This window comes from Felis catus, chromosome D1, assembly GCF_018350175.1.
Source record: "Felis catus isolate Fca126 chromosome D1, F.catus_Fca126_mat1.0, whole genome shotgun sequence".
Lineage (NCBI taxonomy): Eukaryota > Metazoa > Chordata > Mammalia > Carnivora > Felidae > Felis > Felis catus.
The window spans coordinates 70,052,739-70,079,639 of record NC_058377.1 but is presented as its reverse complement, the minus strand read 5'-3'; the positions used below and the strand labels follow the sequence as shown (position 1 = coordinate 70,079,639).

General features: G+C 41.2%; 1 long non-coding RNA gene across 1 annotated transcript in view; it reads right to left on the bottom strand.

The window, feature by feature from the left end:
- LOC123380519 overlaps nt 1-17,283 on the bottom strand; it is a 45,356-nt gene extending 28,073 nt beyond the window's left edge. The window contains exons 1-2 of the long non-coding RNA XR_006586405.1: nt 15,653-17,283; nt 292-323 (exon numbers count right to left, since the gene is read on the bottom strand). This is a non-coding gene — a long non-coding RNA (uncharacterized LOC123380519). The remainder of the gene's footprint in view (nt 1-291; nt 324-15,652) is intronic.
- Between the last annotated feature and the right edge of the window lie 9,618 nt (nt 17,284-26,901).

The following is a 26,901-nucleotide window of genomic DNA, read 5'->3' as shown; positions in this document are numbered from 1 at the left end:
ATTTTGATAGGGATTGCATTGAATACGTAGATTGCTTTGGGTGGTGTTGACATTTTAACAGTATTTGTTCTTCCTATTATATTAATTATTAATAATTATATAATTTTATGTGGATAACTATTAATAATTATACAATTTTATATGCCTTTTTAGTGGAGGAAGAGGCTCACAAAGGCAAAATTGCCTAGAACTCACAAAAGTCATAATGTGGCCCTGAGTCTTAAGTTTTTAAATACCATTTAGATATGTGTACCATTGTGATTTTATAATAAGAAATACATGCAGGCCTACCTTGGAGATATCACAGGTTGGGTTCCAGTCCCCTGCAATAAGGCAAATATCACAATAAAGCAAAGTCAAATAAATGTTTTGGTTTCCAGTGCCTATAAATTTGTGTTTACACTAGACTGCAGTCTATTAAGTGTGCAATATTACACACTAAAAAAATACCAACCTTAACTTAAAAATACTTTATTGCTGGGGCGCCTGGGTGGCGCAGTCGGTTAAGCATCCGACTTCAGCCAGGTCACGATCTCGCGGTCCGTGAGTTCGAGCCCCGCGTCGGGCTCTGGGCTGATGGCTCAGAGCCTGGAGCCTGTTTCCGATTCTGTGTCTCCCTCTCTCTCTGACCCTCCCCCGTTCATGCTCTGTCTCTCTCTGTCCCAAAAATAAATAAACGTTGAAAAAAAAATTAAAAAAAAAAAAATACTTTATTGCTAAAAAATGTCAAGCATCATCTGAGCTTTTATCGAGTTGTAGTCACTGATCACAGATCACCACAACAAATAACAATAACAGCGAAAAAGTTTTAAGTATTGTAAGAATTACCAAAGTGTGACACTGAGACATGAAGTGAGCAAATGCTGTTGGACAAATGACACTGATAAACTTACTTACAGCCCGGTTTCCACAAATCTTCAATTTGTTAAAAAAAAAAAAAAAAGAGAAAATGCAATATCTGTGAATCACCGTAAAGCAAAGTGCGATAAAACGAGGTTTGCCTATACTTGGTCTTTGTTCTCTTTCTGGCACAGAGCTCTTAAGACCCTTGGAATTTCCTAAGAAATGAGAGCTGTAAATATGTCTTTGTTACCTTAATGAGGTGAGTTTGGGAACGTACCTAAGGATGGAAGCTGGTTGCCAGGAGAATCAACCTGGTTGATTTCAGTCCCACCCCTGTACCTCTAGGGCAAGGAGTGGAACTAGAGGTTGAATCCATGGCCACTAGCCAGTGACTTGATCAATCATGCCTAGGTAATGAAGCCTCCACAAAAAATATATTCAGAGAGCTTCTATGTTGATGAACCAGAAACACATCCATGTTCCAGGCACCAAACTCCACTGGACAGAAACTCCTGTGTTAGGGACCTCTCCCTGTGTATCTCTTCATCTGGTAGTTCATTTGTATCCTTTAATTTCCTTTGCAATCAACCAGTAATCCAGTAAGTAAACTAGTTTCCTGAGTTCTGGGAGTCATTCTAGCAAATCAATGGAACCTGAGGAGGGGTTCATGGTAACCTCTGATTTACAGCCATTTGGTCAGAAGCACAGGTAACCACCTGGATTTGAGATTGGCATCCCATGGGCAGGGAGTGGGAAACTGGTTATGGGACTCAGCCCTTAACCCATGGAATCTGACACTATTTCCAGGTAGTGTCACAGCCGAGTTAAATCTGTGGGACACCCCATCTGCAGAGGATCCAATTAATTGCTTTAGTGGTATGGTCAAGAGCCACGCATTAGAATATGGCCAACATAACATTCACAAATGTACTTCTCCAACTTGAACCTCGATCCTGAACTCCAAATTTGTGTATCTTTCTATCATTAGGAACATCTAATTTCTCTTATAGTCTTAAAACACGCTAAGTGACCTATTGATCAGAGTGAATCCAGATTTTGGGAGCCTGAAGCTTATATAATTTGGGGGTCCCTCTTTTAAAAAATGCATTAAAAAATTTAGGGGGCGCCTGGGTGGCGCAGTCGGTTGGGCGTCCGACTTCAGCCAGGTCACGATCTCGCGGTCCGTGAGTTTGAGCCCCGCGTCAGGCTCTGGGCTGATGGCTCGGAGCCTGGAGCCTGTTTCGGATTCTGTGTCTCCCTCTGTCTCTGCCCCTCCCCCGTTCATGCTCTGTCTCTCTCTGTCCCAAAAATAAATAAACGTTGAAAAAAAAAATTTTTTTTTTAATTTAGGCATATGGGGCTCCTGGCGGCTCAGTCGGTTGAGTGTCTGACTTCTGCTCAGGTCATAATCTCACAGCTCATGAGTTCAAGCCCCGCGTGTGGCTCTGTGCTGACAGCTCAGAGCCTGGAGCTTCCTTCGGATTCTGTGTCTCCCTCTCTCTCTGCCCCTAACCCACTCACATTCTGTCTCTGTCTCTCTCAAAAATAAATAAACATTAAAATTTTTTTTAATTCAGGCATAAAGTAAATATTCACTTAAAATGTTAGAAGATAACTGAGGCAGATTTTAAGAGTTTATTTGAGCAAAAAAAAATCAATTTGATTGGGCAGGGCCAAACCAGAAATAGTTAGAGGCACCCAGCTGACAGGAGCTTGAAGACATATAGGCAAGAGGTGGAAGCAAAGAAAGGAAATTATTTGATTGGCTATAGCTTAAAACCTGGCTATTTTTGATCAGTTGTCCTTAGGTTTCAATTTCTTCACCTTGAGGCATTTTTTACATATAGGCTTAGACTTTGATTTGTTACCTAGGCTGCCACCTTATTAGAGTTACCTCAGTCTAATGGCTTCCTCATTTGATCAATTTAACAAGATTGAGAAAAAAAAAAAAACAAAACTATAACTAGATCCAAATTCTATAAAGCCAACAAAACCTATGAATACCACAAAATCCAGAAGCAATATTTTGATTAACTAACTACCTGACAGACCTTTATACTATTTTCTCCTACCAATTTTGGGGTACTTACTCTTTGATCAACTCTTCGTTTTTGACACCAACAAGAGAAAGACAGTTAGGTTTTTCTCTGGCATGGTTGGTGAGAAGTCAATTTTTAATACTGATATTTTAGAAAGTTTCTTTCAGCTTTACAACTTGTCATGGGTAATGTCATATACATTTTTGGGTTGTTTTCAAATTTGGGAAAATCTCCATCAAGTTCCTTTCATATATGAGCTTTAGAGTTCAGAACATTTCGAGCTTGTCTTCCCAGTGATTGAATCTAAATGTTTTTTTGAATTGACAATATTCTTTAACCAGTCTTTGTTGGTATCTTCTTGTGTTAGCATATTTTGACTTTTCTGTTATCTTCATTAATGTCACTGGTTTTGGGGGGTTTTTTGTTTTTGCCAAATTAGCAATGTGCCTACTTAATCACTTCTCTGTATTAACTGGATTATTTATTTTATGGGATGATCAAGTTTATCACTTCTATTTTAAATTTATCTTTCTCTTAGTGAATTGCTGCTTTCAGAATAATCTGAAAATTTTATTACAATTCACTTCTCAGTATCAAAATAACTTCTATTGATTTCACTATTCATCTCTACTGTTTTTGCTTCATATTCCATTAATTTTAATCTAAATATCCTGTGAGTTCTTTAAAAAAATGCATTTACAGATGCCAAATGGTACTCTTCAAAAACACTCAAAACAGTCTATAATTTCTCATTTTGTTTAAACATTCCAAAACCCCTTTCCACACTGCAGTTATGGTAGAATACTCATACACTACCAAATATATACTTCTATCAAAAAGAAGAAAACAGGGGCGCCTGGGTGGCTCAGTTGGTTAGGAGTCCAACTTCAGCTTAGGTCATGATCTCACGGTCTGGTCCGTGAGTTCGAGCACCGCCTTGTGCTCTGTGCTGACCGCTCAGCTTCAGATTCTGTGTCTCCCTCTGTCTCTCTCTGCACCTCCCCCACTTGAACTCTGTCTCTCTCTCTCTCTCTCTCTCTCTCTCTCTCTCTCTCTCTCTCAAAAGTAAATAAGCATTAAAAAAATTTTTTGAAGAAGAAGGAAACATCTATTGTGTAATGATAGTATCTACTCTATCATCAAATATATTCTTGAAAGGAGGGAACTATTTTGACTTGGTCTTGGTGAAAAACAAATCCTCTGCTTACAATTGTGTATACGTGATGGAATTAGAACTTTCCATAGACTAAACTAGCTCTGGCTCCATATGTTTCTGCTCTTGATCTTTATATGTATTTCCAATGAAATCACCAAAGTGATCCTGTTTAAAAGCAAGTCAGGTCATGTCAATCATTTGCCCAAGATCATCCAATAGATTCCTATCTCACTGTTAGTAAAAACCAAGGGCTTATGAGACCCTACACAGTCTGGACCAGGTACCACTTTGACCTCACCTCCCATTCTTCTCCCCTTTTCACTTTGTTCCAGCTACACAGCTTCTTGCTTTCCCTTGAATTCTCCCAGGATTTTCTGCCTCAGGGCCATTGTACATGCTATTCTCTTTGCCTAAAATTCACTTCACCTCTCACTCGCTCACCTCCTTCAGATCTTACTCAAACACCAACTCAGTGAGACCTTACTTGGTCTCTCTATTTAAAATCAGCCCCTAATATTTCCTACTACTTAAAAAAATTTCCCCCTACCTCTTATCATCAAAAGTACCTCATGTCCCTAATGTCTACATAAGGATTCAATAAAATCAGTTGATTGAGTGAATGAAAGTCCAAGTCAGGGCCCTTTTTGATAATGGCAAGGGTTAAATACAACTCAAGAGGAATGATTCTGGAATATCATTGTTCGTTGTAGGACAACATATGCTTTGTCAAGTATTTATTCATTTCTTGTCTCAATCAGCAAATCAATAAGTATTTGGTGTTTGCTGCATGCTTAATACTGCCCTAGGTACTAAGCACACGTTGGTAAGGGAAGAAAACATGGTCCCTGCCTTCCTGAAGCTCATGGCTTCTCGAAAGAGAGAAAGGCTATGAAGACAAGTTGACTGTAGTCTTGGCACATCACTACCTGAACATGGTTTACTTATGACTGGGCAAACCAGATTCCTGGAAATTCACTTGCGGCGTATTCTACAGATCCATTAGTCTTAAACACATGATTAAATAAGACAGCAACATCATGTGCAGTGAATTTTAAGCCAGGCATGGAAGATCATAAAAGTTTAAGAAACAATAAATGTCTTCTTAAATTTCTTTCTCATCTCATGTGCTGTGTTAATAGCTGTCATTATTGAGATTTGATGACATCTGTATTCCTAAAGGAGGAGCCAGTGAGGCTGGCACTTTGGGTTTTAGATAGCTTTCAAGCAATAAGATTTAGAATCATTATCTAACTTAAATATTCAGAGAACATGCACATCAACTCCCCAACTCAGGCTGCCACAGATTTTCAACAGACTTTCGCACCCTGATCTCAGATGGTCATGGTATTTTTTGAATATGTGCATCCTGTCTGCTTTAATACATAGTATTTCGCAAGTTTTAGTCATTGCAACTAAAGCGTGGGCAAAGGTGGGGGTGGTGTGAGGGAAGAGCTTCTCATCGTGAGGAAATTTGAGACTAGTAGCTGTTCAGACCAAAATTGTCCATGTTTCCTCTGAGTTCCATAAAATTCAACTCAGAGGAAAAGTGTACCCCAGTGTCCAGCACACTGATTGTTCTCAAAGACGTATTATTGCATGAATTAAACATTTTCAAAACTATTCAGGAGATATTGCAGGCAAAGCCACACACATCCAAGTTAGTGAACAGAATTGAGGCCAATGTGTTCTTTCTAATAAACTTAATTATACTGCTTTAGTTTGCCTCATTTTATTGTAAATATAACCCAGATGGCCTCAAATTCACTAAATTTCTGGATTCACTTTTTTTCTTCCTTCCTTCCTTCCATTCTCCCTAACTTTCTTCCTTTCCTCCCCCCCTTTCCTTCCTTACTCCCTCCCATCCTAACTTCCCTGCTTCCCTCCCTTCTTTCCTTTCTTTTTCTCTGTAAATATGTGTGTGTGTACATATGAGAAAACCCATATACAGAAAAATAAATAAGGGTGTATGATCAAATGATCTATCACAAAGTAAACACATTGCAACCAGCATCCCGGTCAAGAGATAGAACACTGCCTACACCCACAAACCCTCCTCATGCCCCTTCCCCATTGCATCCTCTTCCCTACCTCCAAAGATAACCACTATCCTGACTTTTACGCTAATCATCTTCTTGAATTTCTTTTGGGTTCAACCATCTCACGTATATCCTCAAATAGTAGTGCAGCAACTTTCAATAAATGGATTCCATACAATAAATATTCTGCATGTCTAGCTTCTCTAACTTAATATTATGTTTGTGAGACACACATTGGTGTAAATAGCTATAACTTATCCATTTTAATTATCATATAGTATTTTATAGCATTACTATGCCACTATGATTTATGGATAACATAAAAGATGTCTCTGGTTTGGGATTATGACAAATACTCCTGCTATCTATATTCTTACACACCTCAAGGTGCCCATGTGCATGTTTTTGTATTGGGTATCATTGTGGGTTGAACTGTGTCCCCCATAAAGACATGTTGAAACCCTAATCCCTGGTACCTGTGAATGTGACCTCAATCCTTTCTTGTTTTCTGTACTCTTAGGTTTTATGAATACTTCATCTAAAGCATGAATTGAGTTTGTAATCAACACTAGTAATCTTTCATTTTTAATCAGAGTGTTTATCCATTTGTTTTCCTATCACTGACATTGGGATGTTTTAATTTACCATTTTATTATTTATTTTCTCTTTGTCCCACATATTCTTTCTCCCTTTCCCTTGAAATATTTTTAATTGCTTCATTTTTCTTTTCTATTAGCTAGGAAGCCAAATGCTGTTTTATAATTCTTTTAGTGGCTGCCTTAGAGATTACATTATGGCTTGTGAATTTATCCAATCCAATATTAACTGGTACTTTTACCTTCTTCTTGGACATGTCAAACTCTTACAACATTTCAACTCTAATTTATGTGCTCTTCATCTTATAATTTATTTATAAATTTAAACAGTGTTTAATGGTAAATATTTTAAATGGTTTTATGCAGTAAATATTATTTATATTGACTTATTTTTTATTGACCTTTATTTCTTCCTACACGGCAAATTGGTATTATTCCCTTCTGCCCTTTAGTACTCTCTGTAGTTCAGTCTACTGGTTATGAATTTTCTCCATTTAGATGAGTTTGAAAGTGTCTTCAGTTTCTATTCTTTCTTGAATGACATTTTTGATGGATGTAAAATTCTAAGGTTGACGGTTTTCTTTTAGCACTTACAAGTTCTTAGCCCACTGTCCCAAGGCTTCCATTCTTTTTGCTGATGTGTTAGTTGTTGATCTTATTGTGACTATGAAGAGAAAATCAGCAGCAGGACAAAGTCATGTTCAGATTTTTATCTTGTCTTTGATTTTTGTCATTTTTACTATGATGTGTTTAGATGCAGAATTCTTTTTTATTTACCCTGCAAGATATTTGGAGAGAATCTTAAAAGACTGGACTCATATTGGTCTTTGGGTTTGGAAATTCTTAGCCACTATCTCTTCAAGTATTGCTTCTTCCCCATTCCTTCTGTCTCTCTGTCTCTCTGTCTCTCTCATACCTTCTATCCCTCCCTCTCTCCATTGCTCTCTCCATCCTCAGCCTACTGGAATGCTAATAACACAAATATTAAACCTATCTAGCATATTCCTATATCCTTCTGTCTCTTATCTTCTACTCTGTGTTTTTCCTACCTCTGCCTCTCTGTGTTTCAGTCTGGGTGCTTTTTTTTCAATTTATTTTCTAATGCATTAATTCTCTCATTAGCTAGTAAACCCTTTAATTGTATCCTTAATTTTGGTTTTTAAATCTAGGATACTCATTTGCCTCTTTTTTAAAACTAGCTTTCATGTCCAACTCTTGGTTTCATCTCAGGTATGATCTCATGGTTTCGTGAGTTCAAGCCCCACTTCAGGCTCTGCACTGCCAGCACAGAGCCTGCTTGGGGTTCGTTCTCTCTCTCTCTCTCTCTCTCTCTCTCTCTCTCTCTCTCTCTCTTTCTCCCTCCCTCCCTCCCTCCCTCTCTGCCCCTCCCCCACTCACACTGTCTCTGACTCTCTCAAAATAAGTAAATTAGTTAAAAAATAATTATAAAATAAAAACAGTTTTCAGTTCTCTCCTAAAATCCTAGACCTTGTATTTTATCCCCTTGAATACTCTGATCCCCACTACTTCAAAGTCTGGATCTGATCATTCCAATATATTAAGCCCTATTGCTTCTGCCTCTGATGGTTTTCATTCTTACTGGTTTGCCTCCTTGTGTTGCTGGCTAGTTTTTTTTTTTTTCTGGTCCAGGATGCTCTCTTTATAAAATGGTGGAAATAATTTGTGACCTACCTGATCATATCTTCTTCCTGAGATGACGGACAATTGCTATTGCCTGGTGTTTGGCACTGTGGGTTCATCTTAATTGTTAAGGATTGGGATAAAGCAAAGCTGAGTTACAGTCCCTGCGGTAGGTCTTCGAACTCCATTTCATGCTTACTCCTAGGGTCCAAAATTTAAGGGCCTAAGCCGAAAGCAAGTAGGATTCACCAAGTTTCCCCCATGCCCAGCAAGTTAGCTGGTTATTATTAAGCTATTGTTACCCAGTTTCAAAGCCACCCTTCTATTCTCTGCTTTGTGCTGCTAGGGCTGGAATTTTGTGAAGAACCACATTGCAAATTGAATTAAACCATCATTCTGTGATTTTTCAGCTATAAACTGTTGTCTGTTAAAATATCTTAAATGTAGTTGTAATCACTGGACTAATAAATGGTTGTATGTGTATATTTAATATTATTTAATATCCTTCCCTGACAAAATAAAATTTGCTAACCCTACGTTTGTCCCTATTGGTTTTTCTTTTTCTCTTATTGGGCTCTGAAAAAAAGCCCAATAAAAGTCTTGGATCGAAACTGCAGTAGACATTGTGGGTCTGGATTTCTGTTGGGTATTTGGCAAGTTCTTCAGGATGTGCTCATGGCCAAAATGGAGACAGGAGTTGGAGGCAAAGCCTGTGGAGGTAGGGCAGTGTTTTAAAACATGTCACCCTGTCCTGAGAGCAGTGTTTTATAACATGTCACGCTGACAACTAAGCCTCACACATTCTCTGCTGCTTGTCATAACTCCTCCTCGTGTGGCTCTCCCCCCTCCACCTCATGTCCTGTCCTCCTTCTGACCCTTGGCTTCATTACCTATTCACAATCCTGCACCTGGTCTTTCCTTTGTGTTTACATTTGGAAATCTGAACATAAATGAACTAAGCATTCCATTTAAAAGATTGGAACACAGTAAAAGAAATATGAGGGAATTAATAAAGATAAAGTGCTGAAAATAATGAATCACAAAACAAATGCCAGCAGAAATGATAGATAAACCCAGTACTCTCGGAAGTTTGACTAAGAAAAAGTGCAAGACAAACAAATACATCAGGAATGAGAAAGAAGATAAAACCATAGTTGCAAAAAATAGTAAAAATCATTATAAAATATCATATAAAATGTTGTCAATAAATTTTCAAATCTAGATGAAATGGCTGATTTTCCTAGCACAATATAAATTATCAAAAATTGATTCACGAAAAACTAGACTCTCCAAACACATTAACAACCACACAATATACTAGCAAGGTTTCTCATAAATCTACCACTTTAAAGAGTAAAAATAAATAAGAACATTAGACCTTGCTTGTTTTACAGGCAAGATCTAACTAACCTAGCTATCAAGGAACACATAATCCTACCTAAATTACTGAAACTCTTTCAGAATATATAAGTGGAAAGTTTCCCAAACCGTTTTATAAGTCTGTCATAAGCTTAATACCAAAACCTAATAAATAACATAGCAAAAAAAAAAAAAAGTCAATCTCACTTAAAAATAAATATGGAAAAGTTCTAAAGAAAATATTTGCAGCTGGTATATTAAAACAACAATACCCATATTCAAGGATGACTTATACCTCAATGAAGCACTGTTAGCATTATAGTATTGGTGTAATGTATATTTACTGTCCTCTGCTGGCTATGCCCCCACCCTTACAGATGACAATCTGGGTGTCTCAGACCTTGGGATTCCCTGCCAAGATGTCCCTAAAGCCAGTTAACTGGCCTGCACATGCCTCTTCCCCTGTCTGTTCTTCCAAGGGCGGTCTCTGCTATTAGAATATCCATGCCTATGCCAAAAGTGTGGCCAAGGGTGGCTCTTTGCAGAGGGTAAGTGATGCTTGAATGCATGAATTAGTGTGTATCCCAGTCTAGGGTAGAAAGATAGGGGGAGAAGGCCATGGGTCAAGGAATAGCTTTTCCCATACTGCTACTTTTTTTTTGGCGGGGGGTGGGGGATGTGGAGCAGAGAGAGAGAGGGAGAATCCCAAGCAGGCTCCACTATCAGCAAGGAGTCCTACTCAGGGCTGTGAGATCATGACTTGAGCCCAAATCAAGAGTTGGAGGTTTAACCGACTAAGCCATCCAGGCGCCCCACCTGCCCATACCACTACTTCTGATACAGAACCCTGAGGGATACAAGAGTTCTAAATTTGAACCTGGTATTCTAGGTTATTATGAAGATATAAGTGTCAAGGTAGGAGGACAGGACGTATTCTGTTTAACAATTTACTAGCTTGATTTATAGCTTTTAAATATCCTGACATATGGTAAATAAGCTTTTATTTGTACTCTTGTCTCAGGCCCCAAAAAGAGTGAGCCAGCCCACCTCTTCCAGATTTAGCACAGGTGAAAACCAATAGCAGACTAATACATACAGCATGAATAAATATTAGTGGAATATATATATATATATATATATATATATATATATATATATATATATGGCATGTATGGGTATGTATACCTATGTGTACACATACATGCACAGTTATGTATGTGTATATATACATCTATCTACCGATAGACAAAAAAGAATATATATGTATATCTGTGCATACATAGACACACAAATAGTTCTACATTGCACACACTCACAAATACACATACACCAGCAGCAACACAGAAAAGTTGGAGCTTCCAATTCTAGGCAAGATGAAAAACTAACGGCTGCTGTTGGCCCCCTTTCTCCCTACCAAACTAGAGATGCCAGAATAGATACAGGGAAACTGACCAAAAGCAGAGCCAGAACCAGAAGCCTCATCCTTACCAGATTGAAAGTAGCCAAGTTTTAATGTAGGAAGAGAATGATATCCTGAAGTCAATGGAGTCCAAAAGCATGGGTGAATGTTGGGAGCCAATATGAAGGAGTTGCAGGCCAGCAGAGGTTTTTAATTGTGCCCTCAACTCCACATTCCTCTGCTGGTGGAGGAGACTGAGACTGGTCAGGCTCAGTCCCACCACCCCTGTTAGGCTGTCCCTCTGGCCAGATATGCACCCAGGATGCCTGAGCTTTTTCACTACGGACTTTGTCAGGGCAACTCCATGAGCAAACTCATCAGGCTGATGTCCTAACCAATGTTCACTGTCATTGTTCCAAGGGAAGGAAAGTAATGGCAGCAGCTGGAAGGACAGGAACATAGGCCTGGTTGTGCTTTAGCTCAAAAGAGCAGGGAAGTCTATTGGAATGGGTACAGACCAGCTGGCTAGGCCTTGAGCATCCATTCAATCACTTGTCATGGAGAATGGCTATATCAGTTAGCTCTTTTTACACAACAAATCATTCAAAACTCTCAGTGGCTTAAAATGACAATTATTTATTTTTGATCATAGATCTGGAGGTTGACCTCTTAGACTGATTGAGGCCAGGCTCTGCTCCCTGTGTCTCTCATCCTCCTCCGGAGCCAGCAGGCTAGCCCAGGCATGTTCTTTTTATGGAGATAGCTAAACCCCCCAAAGGCAATGGGAAATACAGAAGGCCTCTTTTGCCTAGGCTTGGAACTAATGTGCCATTACTTCCACCTCATTATATTGTGTCACCCAAGTCACATAGTCAAATTCAAAGTCAAACGGTAAGAAAATACATCATACATCTCCAGCTTTTGCAGGAGAAATGGCAAAGTCACAAGGCAGAACATAAAATAATTTGCCATAAACTTTAAGAGATTGGAATCTTACAGAGTATGGGCTCTGCCCACAACAGACAACAAAACCAAGTAGTAAGTATTAATAATAAGATACCTAGAAAAGCCCTTAAATATTTAGAAATTAAACAACAAATTTGTAAATTTGTAAATAATCCATTGGTTGAAGAAGTCACAAGAGAAATCGGGAAATTGTTTCAAATGAATAATAATGGAAACAAAACATACTAAAATGTATAGTTTGCAGCAAAAACAGTGCTGAGAGTGAAATTTATAGCTTTCACAGCTAAAGTAGAAAAAAATGCTTAAGATAAAAAAAGCAGAATTTTTACTTAGAGAAGCTAGAGGAAATATTAAAAATAAATACATAAATAAACACAAAGGAAGAAGGGAAGAAATAATAAAAATAAAAGTAGAAATAAATGATATAGAGAACAAACATTAGGAAAAATTGACAAAGCCAAGAGAGGATTCTGTGAAATATCAAAACTGATCAATCTCTGGTAAGAAAGAAAAAGAAGGAGAGAATTCAAATTGTTAACATAAAATGTTGGAGGTGGGGAAAGCTTACTGACAATCAAAATATATTAAGGAATTTATGCCAATAAGTTTGATAGCATAGATGAAATGGATAAAAAAGCACAACATACTAAAACTAACTCAAGAAGAAAAAGAACTTGACCGCATATCTATTAATGAAATCGAATCTGTAATTAAAAGCTTTCTAACATGGAAAATTCTAAGCTCAGAGCCTTCACTGGTGCATCCTATCAAATGCTAAGGAACATAAGATATCAAGCTTACCCAAATTCTTCGAGAACATAGAAGAGAACACTTTTCAACTTATTTTATGTGGACAGCATTGCTCTGATACAAAACCAAGAAAGATACTGTAAGAAAACAACACACTATAACTCACGAACACAGATATAAAATCTTCAACTCAACATTAGCAAATCACAGCCAAGAGGAGCCTAAGGAGACATGATGACTTAATGTACATAGTATCGTAGATGGGATGCTGAACAGTAAAAGGACATTAGGCAAAAATGAAACAAATCTAAATAAAGTATGGACTTTGGTTGATAATAATGTATCAATATTGGTTCATTAAATGTGACAAGTACATGATTCTAATATAAGTTGTCAATAATAGGGGAAACCGGATGTGTGATATACAAGAACTCTCTGTATTAGCTGTGCACCTTTCCTAGAAATCTAAAACTATTCTAAAATTAAAAGTTTATTTTTAAAAAGCTGTACGTGAATATTCTTATCAGATTTATTCATATTAGCAAAAGTAGAAATAACCCAAATGTCCATCAACAAGCAAATGCACAAACATATTATGGCATGTTTCTACCACAGCATGTTGTTCAACAATAAAAATGACTGAACTAAAGAAGAAGAAGAAGAAGAAGAAGAAAGATTGAACTACTGACACACAAAACATGGAAAATAGAAAGTGATGTTTGGAAAGACATAGAAGTCCCCAGAAACCTACCTTAGGAAGGAATACACTGAAAGCCAAGCAGGACCTTTACTCAGTTTCTATTGTTTCCTTGCCCTGTCCTAAGATGTCAACCCATGGACTGGGGAACAAAACAAGATCCTTCTCAGACACCCCCACCAGCAATTAACTTTGTTTGTTTCCTGATTGCTTCCTCAATGCTCCAGCCCATATAGTTTTAGCTCCCTGGTGTGGAGGGGAAGCAAACTTACTGCATAAGTATTTTTCTAAACTCACTGCTAAAGTCCAGACTCAGTTTTTTAAAGTTCCAAAGCCAAAAAAAAAAAAAAAAAAAAAAAAAAAAAAACCCAAACAAACAAAAAAAACCCACAAACTTTTCGTTATCATTCTTTTTGCAACAACCCAACACTAAGAGGTGAAAATGCTGAGGTTTAATTTCAAATGTGGTTGGAAATAAGGGGGGTTAGGACTGCAGGGGGAAAACATTTAACTCTTGGAATAAAATATTGTTTGTTTTTTTTTAACCAGAGTTTACAATATAAATATTCTATGTTGGAGAAGGGAAATGAATCTTCCTTAAGGCTTTCCACTTTCTGGGCAGATAACATCAGCGGGAGATTCCTGGCTAGCCTTCTTTGGGTCCCTTTACAAAGTTGTCAGCACTTTTCATAAGCTACATTTGCTTCTCTATCCCCAAAGAAACGCTAAGGCTCTGAAAACATTCTCAAAGAGCAGATCTCCTGGTAATAGAAGGACACAACAATGAGCTGTCGTGAATTGCTTCCTCTAAACGTCCCGCTGACCCCCAATATGGCAGGCTTCTTAGGTATCCTGAGCTGTAAGCCCCTGGTGGAGAAAAGGGTGATGATATTTCAAATATTCCTCATTAAAAATATAGAAATTACCCTAGAACTAAACAATCTAACACCTGAAACTAATTTTCTTGACATAGTCATGGACTTTAATGACAGCTTCATTAATTGAATGGAATCACATGGGGACGAAAATCATGTTTTCCTTAATGACTTGCCAGATGATGGATTTGTTTGGTTACTTACTTTACTATGAAGAATTTCCGAGGAAGGAAAAAGAAAGAAGGATGAGCCCTGTGTGTCATATTACAACCGAGCCTGACCAAGAGGTCCTCCTGGGGTCTTGGTGAGGAGCCAGTGTGAAAATAGCAAGTTGGATTTGGCAGGATGGGGAAGCGGTGTGATGTCATCATTAGGAACCTTATTAATCAAGGTGAAGTTCGTGAACCAGTAGCATCAACATCACTGGGAAGCTTATTAGAAATTCAACTTTTCAGGCCCCATCCCCGTGCTACTGAATTGCAATCTACATTAAATATGATCCCCAGGTGATTTTCAGGCACGTTAGAGGCTAAGGAGCACTGGTTGGGAGCCCAAGATTTGGAGTCCAATGGACTTGGGTATTCCAGCTCCACTTACTGCTGACTGTGAATAGGGCATATTATTTAGCCTCTCAACCTCAGTTTTTCTTTCTGTGAAATAGGCAAATAGTATCTACCTCATGAAATTATGAGGATTGAGCAATATAAGCACTTAGCGTATTTTCAGGTATATACTCTATGTTGAATAACTGGCATATAATAGTGCTATTGTGGCTTCTTTGTCCCTTCCACTGCAGAGAGGAAGTATCTTGGGAATCAGAACTGAGTTCAAATTCACGTCTTACAATTTAACAGCTATGTGATCTCGGTCGTGTTACCTGAGATTTTTCAGCCTCAAATTCTCTATCCATAAAATGGGTGTAATTTAAATGCCAGAGCCTCCCAAGTCTTAAGATATAGACCAATTACACAGCCTAGCGAAGTCATCATCCTTCACGAGATTTAGGCTGCTGGCAAGATTCCTGCTTAGTCTGTGTTGCATCTCCACATGCTGTCCTTGTCCCTCTGTGAGCCTCTCACAGGGCAAAGTTCAGACCTTTCTACGGTTGCCACAAGAAATCCACTTCCTGCAAGCATTTCATGAGGTGGGTAGAAATTTCTAAAGATGTAGAGCGTGGGTCACAAGGAAGAATCACAGGACATGTGGCCCAGTCTTATGCCACCTCCCCGGCTCCTTCCTTCCTTTCCTCCTATGTCTGCCATCGCAGCCCCCTTGTCATCCCAAAGACAGCCTACCTTCAGCAGACGTCGTGGAACCAGCCATGAACACAGAGTGAGAAGGGTGCATTCTCAGCCTAGTAGCTCCTCTCTCCAGGCCTCCGGGTCCTCAGCGACACGTCAGCAGGAATTCCTCAGGCACAAGAGCGTCCCAAGAACTAAGGGAGGCCTCATGATTGACAATCCTCCTGCAGCCTGGTACCTGATGGGTGGCTGGTTACGAAGCCACTCTTGTCTGCCCCAATCTTCCCCTCCTCCGTAAGTCCACTTCTGAGGCCGGGGCTCAACTTCTGCAAACGACATTCTCCTTTTCCAGCTGGCTCCTTGTTCGGCTCTGTCAAGGAGGCCACAGGGAGCATGAGGGGTGGAGGGAGGATGGAGACCTTCTCCTTGGTTTGCTTCCCGTTCCTATCAGGTCTTCACCCCGCAGCAGCTGCTGGTTCCAGCCGCACAGGTGGCTCTAGTTTGCGGTTGTTCCTCACCCAGAACCAAGCCCATGAGCTCTCTCTGAAATGAGGCCCCAGCCACTGGCACCCTCCCTCTGCAGAGTCAGAATCCCAGCTCCAAAGAGTCGCTTCTCCAGACTCCAAGCTCCGAGCAGAGTTGCATTTGAGCATGCCTTCTCCCTAGGGGCTGAGTCCCAGCTCTGCGGGCTCCTCCTAGAAACTTCCAAGTTTTAGTAATCTCGACATATCCCCATCTCTAAGGGAGACAGCTGCTTCCTGCAGCTACTACCTTTGTGATACCTCGGTGTCCCCTTTTTGCCTGCCCAGCTCTCTTCTGTCTGGGAAATAGTTTCGTTATGTCTCCCTGCTGAAATAATGGCATGGCTTTTGGCCTCTGACAGGATCCGTCTGATTTGGAAAGTTATGTAAAAGATACTAGTTTCCTTCCAAAACGAATTTTAAAAATCTACCTTCTAAATACCAAGTTTTGCCACTAATAAGGATATTCAAAAGAACATGCCAATGGCTTTGACAACAATTTCCAAAGAAAATTTTCCAAACTATTTTGGGCTCTGCCAGCATTGTTGGAATAGAACAGTAGTCCTGAGCATTTGGAACAAAGAGTCAAAACATGTTTCTAGAGAAAGAAATGCAGTTAGACATAACTCATAAGGCAGAACAGATGCACAATCTAGAGAGATGCTGACCTGTGTAGACACCAGCATAGACAAGAATAGGGAGAAGGTGAGGGGAGCCAGGGAAGGGCACCTATGAAGCAGGTGCAGGTTGTCACGTTTCTAGATGTTAATGAAGTCTATAACCAAAGTCGAACCCAAGTTGATTTAAAAGAACCTGGAAATAGCAGTTTAGTTAGTGGTGCTTAAAATGTCTGCGTTGACCACGGAGGAGTGGTACTTCAAAGGTGGTGGCCATGACTCAAATAGAAATTGAAATGGAACTGAAAATAATATTTTATGCTTATTTAATTAGTAAAGATAAACTGAAAATCGTAACCCTCGTTGTGGGTGATCTCGGTCTAAAGTACACACCTACACAGAGTTGTCACAGTGTATATAAAGCAAGAGAGTAATAGCTTAAAAGAGTTAAAATGATATTCACCCCATTTAACCCAGCCATTCCATTACTAAAAATTAATCCTGGGCCACCTGAGTATCTGTCGTTTGCACATCCAGCTCTTGATTTTGGCTCAGGTCATGATTCAGGGGTCATGGTATTGAGCCCCATGTCAGGATCCACAATCAGCATGGAACCTGCTTAAGATTCTCTCTTTCTTGGGAAGCAAACCATAAAAAGACTCTTAAATAAATATGGAGAACAAACTGAGGGTTGCTGGTGGGGTGCTGGGTAGGTGGATGGGCTAAATGGGTGATGGGCATTAAGGAAGGCATTTGTTGGGTTGACCACTGGGTGTTATATGTAAGTGATGAAGCACTAAATTCTACTCCTGAAATCATTATTATGCTATATGTTAATTAACTTGGACTTAAATTTAAAAAAAAATAATGATAAAAAAGAAATAGAAGTGAACACATAGATTTATGTAGGAGTCAATGATAAGGACAAAGCATGGGCTGAGGAAGGTGGTCAGTGGTCCTGTGTGTACTTAGGATCTTAATTAAATGAATAATACATAGAAAACCTATTTTTAAAAAGATTCTCTCTCTCTCTCTCCCTCTGCCCATCTCCCCTGCTCACACACTCTCTTTCTCTAAAATAAAAAAATAAAATAAAAAATTTAAAAATTAAAAAAAAGGGTATTTAAATGCACTTGGTGAAATATTAAGTTATAAAAATCCTATAAAGGGGCGCCTGGGTGGTTCAGTCAGTTGAGCATCCGACTTCAGCTCAGGTCATGATCTCACAGTTTGTGGGTTCGAGCCCCGCCCCGCATCAGGCTCTGTGCTGACAACTTGCTCAGAGCCTGCAGCCTGCTTCAGATTCTGTGTCTCCTTCTCTCTCTCTGCCCCTCCCCGCTCATGCTCTGTCTCTGTCTCTCAAAAATAAATAAATGTTAAAAAATTTTTTAAAAATCCTATAAAAACATGAAAAATGTTTATGGTGTGACAGTAAAGTAGAATAAAATCAGGATATAAGATGTGGAGGAGAGTGTAGGAAAGAGAACAAGAAGAATGTTCAGCAATGTTACTCTTTGTTACCACGGGGATGAGCATAGGGTGCATTCTGAGAGTATTACAAAGGCATCATGCCAGTGAAAAATGATTGGGGCCAGTGAGACAGAACTGAGAAGCCAGGCATGAACCGTCACCCCCTGTGGACTCTGCAAAGACTTTTGATCCTAAAATGAAGAGCCATCCTAAGAATCTCCAAAATTGCATGTGTGCTTGACTAAAGATAAGACAATTTTGTTACAAACTACAATCCTTCCCTTCTATGATAAACAGCCAAGTTTTAAAGTTACACTAAGTTCTTTCTCTTCTTGGGTTGGCATTGAAGGTGGTTGTGCTCCTGGAGAAGGGGACAGAGAGAGAATGAAGAGTAGAATCTGAGTCAGGCAGATAAATCTCTTGGGGAAGATTCTGTATATCTCAAGTAGGGAGGGAAGTGATAGACCGCTGAGTTAAGCAGCTGGTCAGTGAAAAAAAGCCCCAACAGTTGGCCAAGCAATTAGTTCAAGAGATAATTGGCTGCAGGTGGTGAGTTAAGAGCCAAGTCTGGACTCTGACTAAAGGGATTTGCCAGGGCTTTGTATTTGACCGTCTAGGAGTCTTGGCTGACTGTAGAAAAGCTTGAAGAACTGATTTCTTAAGAGCCTCAGAGACATCCAGAGTTCTAAAATTGATGCAGAACTGGGCTGCCATATTGGGCATAGAAGAAATTATTCCAAATAGAAGAGGAGATGAAATACTGGTTACTGAGAGTAGAGAGAAATCTTATTTTCCTGGTGGTATTTTCTACTACTAGAGAAAACCCATAGGAGTCGATTTCTTCCTTGAGATTGTCCATTAGCCTTTTTAGAGAATAGCCAAGGCTACAGGTCTGCATAAGAATAGGCGGGCTTTCTTGGTTGCTGGGGAATGAAGAAGAGGAAGAGACCCATTTGGGTGAGGGAACTGCCACCAGAAACACTTGATTGCTTTGGAAGTACTCGCGGAACCATGTTCTACGTGAGGCCCACATTCCATTAGGGCAGATAAAAATTGGAGACAATTCTGATAGAAGGTAACTGCTTTGCATAACCAAATGATCATACTTCAGAAAGAAAAGCATGGCTAGGTTTCTTTAGGAGGGACTTCTGGAGGAGATTCCTAAAAGAGATGCTCTCTGAGCTGAGTTTTGAAATAAGAATAGACATTTTCTCAAACAGTGTGTTGGGGAGAACAAAAGGGAGTTCTGGGTAGCTGGAATATTCAATATGAGGAGAGTGGTGGCAGGAGATGATGTCAGAGATGTGGTTTTGGCCAAGGTGGTGATGGCTCTTAAATACAGAGTTAAGGAATTGGACATTATGTAGATGTTGAGAAACACTGAACAGTTTTGTTTTCTTTTGTTTTTTAAGATCTTATTCTTAAGTAATCTCTATATCCAACGTGGGGCTCAAACTCACAACTCCGAGATCAAGAGTCACATACTCTACTATCTGAATCAGCCAGGTGCCCCCACACTGAACAGTTTTAAACACAGTAAAGAGGTGCATTTTAGGAAAAGGACTCGTGTCTGTGGGGGGATAGAATAGAGTGGGCCAAGGCTGGAGGCAGAGGAGGTAAGCAGGGAACTCCTCCAATGTTCAAGGCAGGAGAAAACGAACACCTGAATGACAGTCATGACCACAGCAACGGGAAGCTTGCATTTCTGCCTGCCCTTCCTCTCCCTGATGCCAAGGATGCAGCCCTTCCTCCTACCTCTGGCACTCACCCCAGGCCAGCGGCTGCCTGCCTGCACTAGGCTTGCCACCACGGTCTGACGCTGGCTCAGGGCATGGATGCCGGCACGTGGAGGGATCATGTGATGGGGCCCAGAAAGACAGGTTTGGGAGTCAGAGGAGAGGAATACAGTTCCCAATGCCACCATGTTATGGACCAAATTGTACCCGCCCCCCACCAATTCTCCGTTCACCCCCTAACACCCAATGGGACTCTATTTGGAGAAAGGACCTTTAGTAAGGTAATTAAGCTTAAATGAGGTCATAAGGGTGGAATCCTAATCTGAGAGGTTGCTGAGCCTATAAAGAGAGGAAGAGACACCAGAGGTATTTTTCTCTCCCTTCACGTGCATAAAAGAACGTCCCTGTAAGGATGCAGCAGGAAGGTGGCCATGTGTAAGCCAGGAAGAGAGGTCTCACCGGACCCTGGTACCTTGCCTTCGGACTTGTAGCCTCCAGAACTGAGAAAGTAAGTTCCCATTGCTTAAGCCACTGTATGCCACCTAAGCATAAGGATTGTTTTGAGCTGAAGGCAATTGAGAAGAAGCAGATAACGAGAAAAGCTTTCTTTACCTAAAGATAGGACATAAATCTCCTACCCTCTCTAGCAGGAAAAACAAAAGTTAATCACTGGAGACAACTTTAGACCTTTATCAGCCTGGTGCTGGAGAGGAATCTACATAACAAATTTTCCTAACCAGCTTTGATCTACCACTAGTTTGCTGCCCCTAGACACTCAAGGTTCTTTTCCTCTGTCTTGACACACTCTAAAAATGTATTGTTATTTTGCTAAGAAGCTATGTAAGCCCAATTTCTGTTTTTGTTTTTGTTCTCTTTTTTCTTTTCTTTTTGTAAGCCCCATTTCTAATGAACGCTTTGAGTTACTCATCTCTGAGGGCTCCCATGTGTCAGGGTGAGGCACATGCTAATAAAGCTCTGGTTCTCTCTTGTGGCTATTCTTTTTCTCAGCCCAATGTATAGGACCCCAATCAGAGAACTCATGAGGATAGTGGGAAAAAGAGTTCTTTCTCCCGACACTACCCAGTGTATGACATTTTATTATGGCAGCCTGACTTGACTCATACGCACCATTGGCAGCTAAATCTCTTGAAGAAATTATTTAAGCTGACTGAGCCTCATTTTCCTTATCTCTAAAATCAAATGGTAAAATAATAATAATCCCTACTTCACAGGGCTCTTGGGAGTGGTCAGATGAGGTACACAACCAGCAAATGGAGCGTACATGAAAGCTCTTTGTAAATTGTACATATGAAATTAAATAATAAATATTCCTTCCATGAGTGCCCTGGACTGATGAAAGATGAAAATATTTTCAATCATGGGGCGCCTGGGTGGCTCACTTGATTAAGCATCCGATATCAGCTCAAGTCATGATCTCACAGTCTGTGAGTCTGAGCCCCGTGTCGGGCTCTGTGCTGACAGCTCAGAGCCTGGAGCTGCTTCAGATTCTGTGTCTCCCTCTCTCTCTGCCCCTCCCCCCACTTGCACTCTTTGTCTCTCTCAAAAATAAACATTTAAAAAAATTTTTTAATTTTTTCAATCATAATATTAGCTGAATTATTATACTTAACTGTAATATCCATCTCTTGGATATATTTTGGATGTACTTAATTAGCCAATAATCAAAAGCTAATTGATCACAGATGTCTAAAGGGCTTTTGGCCCAAATTCCATGAGGGTAACCCGTGCCAAAAAAACTATTTGGGGAATTTCTATGTTTCACAAAAAAGAACACAGGCTTCCAAATATATGAAATACCCCAAATTTAGCCTATAGAAGAGGAGACGTCCTTCTGTAGACACATTCTAAAACAGTTTTTAATAGTCTTCAACATCCGTTTTGTTTTACTAATGTTTGTCACATAGAAATCTGTTAATAAGCTTGAACAGAAAGATAATCACATATAAAGTATATTTGTAATTGACATAAATATTCCTATTATCTTAGGGTCTTAAGAGTGTTTCTCTATCTTTTTTCTCTACTGCCCCCAAGTAGCCTTGCAGGCATTTTTTTTCCCTAATATCATCCCGTGAAATTTTATTGCCACTGACATACTGTCTACCTGTTCATATGTATGTCTGTGCTTTATATACAACCAAGAACCAATTTTCACCTCTTTGGGGTGATATTGCCCCTATTGAGAATGCCACGGCCTTAAGATGATTCATCCAATAAATAAATAAAGCTGATTCACACAATAAATCTAATTGGTCTTCACGATGCAGCTGATAGAAAATGCACTCAATGTGAGAGATGAACCCATTTCTCAGAGGGTGTATCCAGACATAAAGACAGACATAGCTGGAAGGGCCTGGCTTGAAGCCAAGCTGTGGTCACTCTAGGAGCTAGGTATGGCTAGGTATGTCTACTGAGAACCTGTTTGCATGAGGAGCCCAGGAATCTTCTGAGAAGGAATTTACCCTAAAGGGAAAGAGCACAAATTTGAGTCAGAGAGAGTGAACCAGTGGGAAAGATGAGCAGGTATCTAAGCCCCGCATGAGGTGTGTTTCATGGATCGTCCCTCGTCCCAGTGGACTCATCCTAGGTCCTAATGCAAAGGTGGTGCAATACAAGATCCATGGGAGCTAAAACATCCCACAGGCCTCCCTGCCATTGTTCCCAGGGCAAACAGAAGCAAGGGGCCAGCGGTGGCACCAGCGCAAGGACGGTGTGTGTGCACTGATAGGAGGGCTTCAGTGGCTGCTGCACGTGGGCAAATGTGACCTGTAACTGCTGTCCTCATGCCGGTCTCACCTCCCTGAGCTGTGTGGCCTGGGAGCCATAGATCATACCCATATTACTATGGAGGTTGAGGGGCGTCTGAGTGGCTCAGCCGGTGAAGCGTTGGACTCTTGGTTTCAGCTCAGGTTCGTGGGTTCGAGCCCCACATCAGGCTCTCTGTTGCCAGCACAGAGCCTGCTTCCTATCCCCTATCTCCCTCTCTCTCGCCCTTCCCCACCTCTCAAAAATAAGCATTAAAAAAAAAACCAAAACGAACAATGGAGCTTGATATGTCCACCCAATGGCATCCAAGCATCTTAGCACCACATTCAAGGGCTTTACAAGGGAGACTGGGCCTGTTTTTTAAGCTCTGGCATTGAAGCCCATTGGACTCAGGTTTGACACCTGTTTCTTCCGTCAACTAGCTGTGTGATTGCAGGCACATCCCTTACCCTTTCTAAGCTTCCCATTTTCACCTCTGTAAAATGGGATAACAACCGCACCGAGTAGATTCAATTAGACAATGCATGCAAAGTGCCCTTTGCACCATCCCAACACAAGGCAAGTGCTCAAAAACTGCTAGCTGTTTTCAGCCCTTGACCATGATCATTCCACTCAATATTCCAGCCACATGAAATCGAGGAAAATTCTCAGATATGCTTCTGACCTTTGTAATGTTTCCTGTCTGGAGTGTTTTTTTAATGACATTTATCTGTCTGGATAACACATAGCCACCCTTTAAAATTCGATTCACATGTCATCTCTGAGAAGGAGATTCCAGAAGAATTAGTGAAGTTCTCTGCAACTCTTTGCTAATCCCCCATTAGAGCTCTGCTCGGACTCCCTTCCTCCCCCCTCCCACTGGACCGTGAGCCCTTTGACAGAGAAAGCTGACCTCAACTCACTTCCACATCTCCAGGGGCCTAACACCGAGTCTGGACCAAGAAATGAGGCACTGGCGCAGGGCCTGTTAATTATATTTCTAGAGCAATGCCCAATTCCAGGTGCCCCCACCTTGCATAGCCCACTTTTGGCTTCTCTCTGGAGCTTCATAAAGCCTAAGTCACTGGATTTTCTACGACCTTGGGAATGCCTGCTGCTGCTACCTATTCTGCCCAACCCAGCAGCCTTCTCTTCTTCCAGCCCAGGATGATATGCAGGTGATTGCTGCAAGGATACTCTGTGAATGTTAGCATCTTATGATAAACAGGTGGTAAACACCGCATTTGATATCCCAAACACATATTCAGTGCCTCCTGTATGCCAGACATCTCCCTTTCAGGACCCAGTTCACAGCACGGAGGCTCAGCGATTGAGCCACTTCTCAGAGATCACTCGGCGGCAGAGCTGGGATTCACACCCACGCTTTCTGACTCCCAGTCCCTTGCTCTTTTATTATATCATGTTGTCTGTCTCTGTCACTGAAGCAGACCTGAGGCTTGAGGGACAGCTGACTCTGTGGGAGGAAGGCCGCTGAGGGGAGGATGCAGACGCGTTATGCTCACAGGGTTGCTGTGGGGTCTTCCCTTCTATGCACCTAGAGGGCTGCCACCCTGTCCACGAGTGGCCTCCGATCTCTGCTCACCTCTGTGCGCATCCTTCCCAATTCCAGGGCCACACACACACACACACACGTGCACACAGACACACACACATTCAGGTAAAATTTTAAAAGTATACTTTTTTTTTTCAACGTTTTTTTATTTATTTTTGGGACAGAGAGAGACAGAGCATGAACAGGGGAGGGGCAGAGAGAGAGGGAGACACAGAATCGGAAACAGGCTCCAGGCTCTGAGCCATCAGCCCAGAGCCCGACGCGGGGCTGGAACTCACGGACCGCGAGATCGTGACCTGGCTGAAGTCGGACGCTTAACCGACTGCGCCACCCAGGCGCCCCAAAAGTATACTTTTTTAAAAGTTTACTTACTTATTTTGAGAGAGAGAGAGAGAGAGAGAGAGCAGGGAAGGGGCAGAGAGAGAGGAAGAGAGAGAGAAAATCCCAACTCGGGGCTCCATCCCATGAACCGTGAGATGGTAACCCCCGCCAAGGTTGGTCACTTACCCCTTTGATGCTTAACCGACTGAGCCACCCAGGCACCCCCTGCTGTTTGTCTTTTTTTTTTTTTAATCTTTATTTTTGAGAGAAAGAGAGAGACAGAGCATGAGCAGGGGAGGGCCAGAGAGAGAGGGAGACACAGAATCTGAAGCAGGTTCTAGGCTCCGAGCTGTCAGCACAGAGCCCGCCGGGGCGGGGGCTCGAACTCATGAACCGCGAGATCATGACCTGAGCTGAAGTCGGATGCCCAACCCAACCGACTGAGTCACCCAGGCGCCCCCTTGCTGTTTGTCTTTCTAAACCTGTGAAGTGCTTCTGAGCCAGCCTCCCAGCTTATGATGCACAACTCTAGCCAGGCATCTACTCTGGGATGGGTGGACATTACTTCCTTTTTTTAAATTGTGGTGAAACAGACCTAACATAAAATTTACCATTGTAGCCACTTCTAAGTGTACAGACCAGGGGCATTAAGTACATTCACACTGTTGTGCAGCCATCCCCACCACCCACCTCCAGAACCCTTTTCATCTTGTAAAATTGAAAGTGTGCCTATTAAACACTAACTGTCCATCCCCCCTCTTCTCAGCCCCTGGGAGCCACCGTCTGCTTCCGGTGTCTACGAATTGACTGCTTTACTAAGTACTTCATCCAAGTAGAATCATACCATATATGTTCCTTTGTGACTGGCTTATCCCACTAAGCACAGTGTCTTCAGGACTCGTCCATGGCATAGCACGTTTCAGAGTTTCCTTCTTTTTTAAGGCTGAATAGCTTTCTATTGCATGTATATACCACGTTTTATGTATCCAGTCGTCCATCAAAGGACACTTGGTGCACTTCCTCCTTTGGGCTCCCGTGAATAATGCTGCTGTGAGTGCTGGTGCACAAATATCTGTTTAAAATCCCCTGCTTTCCATTCTTTGGGGTATATGCCCAGAAGTGGAGTTGCTGGATCAAACGACAATTCTATGCTTAATTTTTTCAGGAACGACCGTACCGTTTTCTGATGTTGCTCATTTTTTTTTTTCTTAATTTAGAAATTGTTGCCTTAATATTGCTGTTCTCTGTGCCTCCTTCCCACCCTGACTGGGCTTTGGGGGCCATATCTATCAGTATGTACAGGCTCATGTTTGCTGCTCGTGACCCATACCCTTCCATTTCAAGGGCTCCAGCCTCTCAACCTCTGTATCTTTCCTGCCCTTGGAACACTCCACCCGCCTCATATAGGTGAGGCCCAGAACCCGCCCCCAGACTTTCTGTGGAAGCTAACACCCCAGAACCTTCGGATTGTGGTAGACACAGATCGGAGAAGGTGTTGCTTAAATCTGTTGTACAAAACGAGGGCCCCATAAGGGCAGCTCCCAAAAAGCAGCCATTGCGTTTGTCTCATTTGGGGAAGGAGGGACAATAACTTTGGAACTTCCCCAAAACTTTAAAAAAAAACCCTGAATTTAAAGTAAATAACCTTGGGGCACCTGGGTGGCTCAGTCGGTTGAGCGTCCGACTTCGGCTCAGGTCATGATCTCGCGGTCCGTGGGTTCGAGCCCCGCGTCGAGCTCTGTGCTGACAGCTCAGAGCCTGGAGCCTGTTTCGGATTCTGTGTCTCCCTCTCTCTCTGCCCCTCCCCCATTCAAGCTCTGTCTCTCTCTGTCTCAAAAATAAATAAACGTTAAAAAAATTTAAAAAAAAATAAAAATAAAGTAAATAACCTTTGTCTCCATTTCTGGTAAAATAGCTAAGTTTATGTACATTCGTTCTTTGTTGTGGTGATTCTTTAACTCATATTAGATTTTTCAAATGCCTTGTCCGGTCCCATGGGCAGCATCCTTACAACCAGAACATGTCTGCATTTGGGAGAAGCGATTATTAAAAATTGGCATGAGGGGCACCTGGGTGGTTCAGTCAGTTAAGCATCCGGCTTCGACTCAGGTCATGATCTCACAGTTTGTGGCTTCGAGCCCCATGTCCGGCTCTGTGCTGAGAGGGTCTGGAGCCTGCTTTGGATTCTGTGTCTCCCTCTCCCTCTGCCCCTCCCCTGATCATTCTCTGTCTCTCTCTCTCAAATATAAATAAACATTAAAAAAATAAAAAAAAAAATTGGTGTGAGCTTGGGGCATCTGGG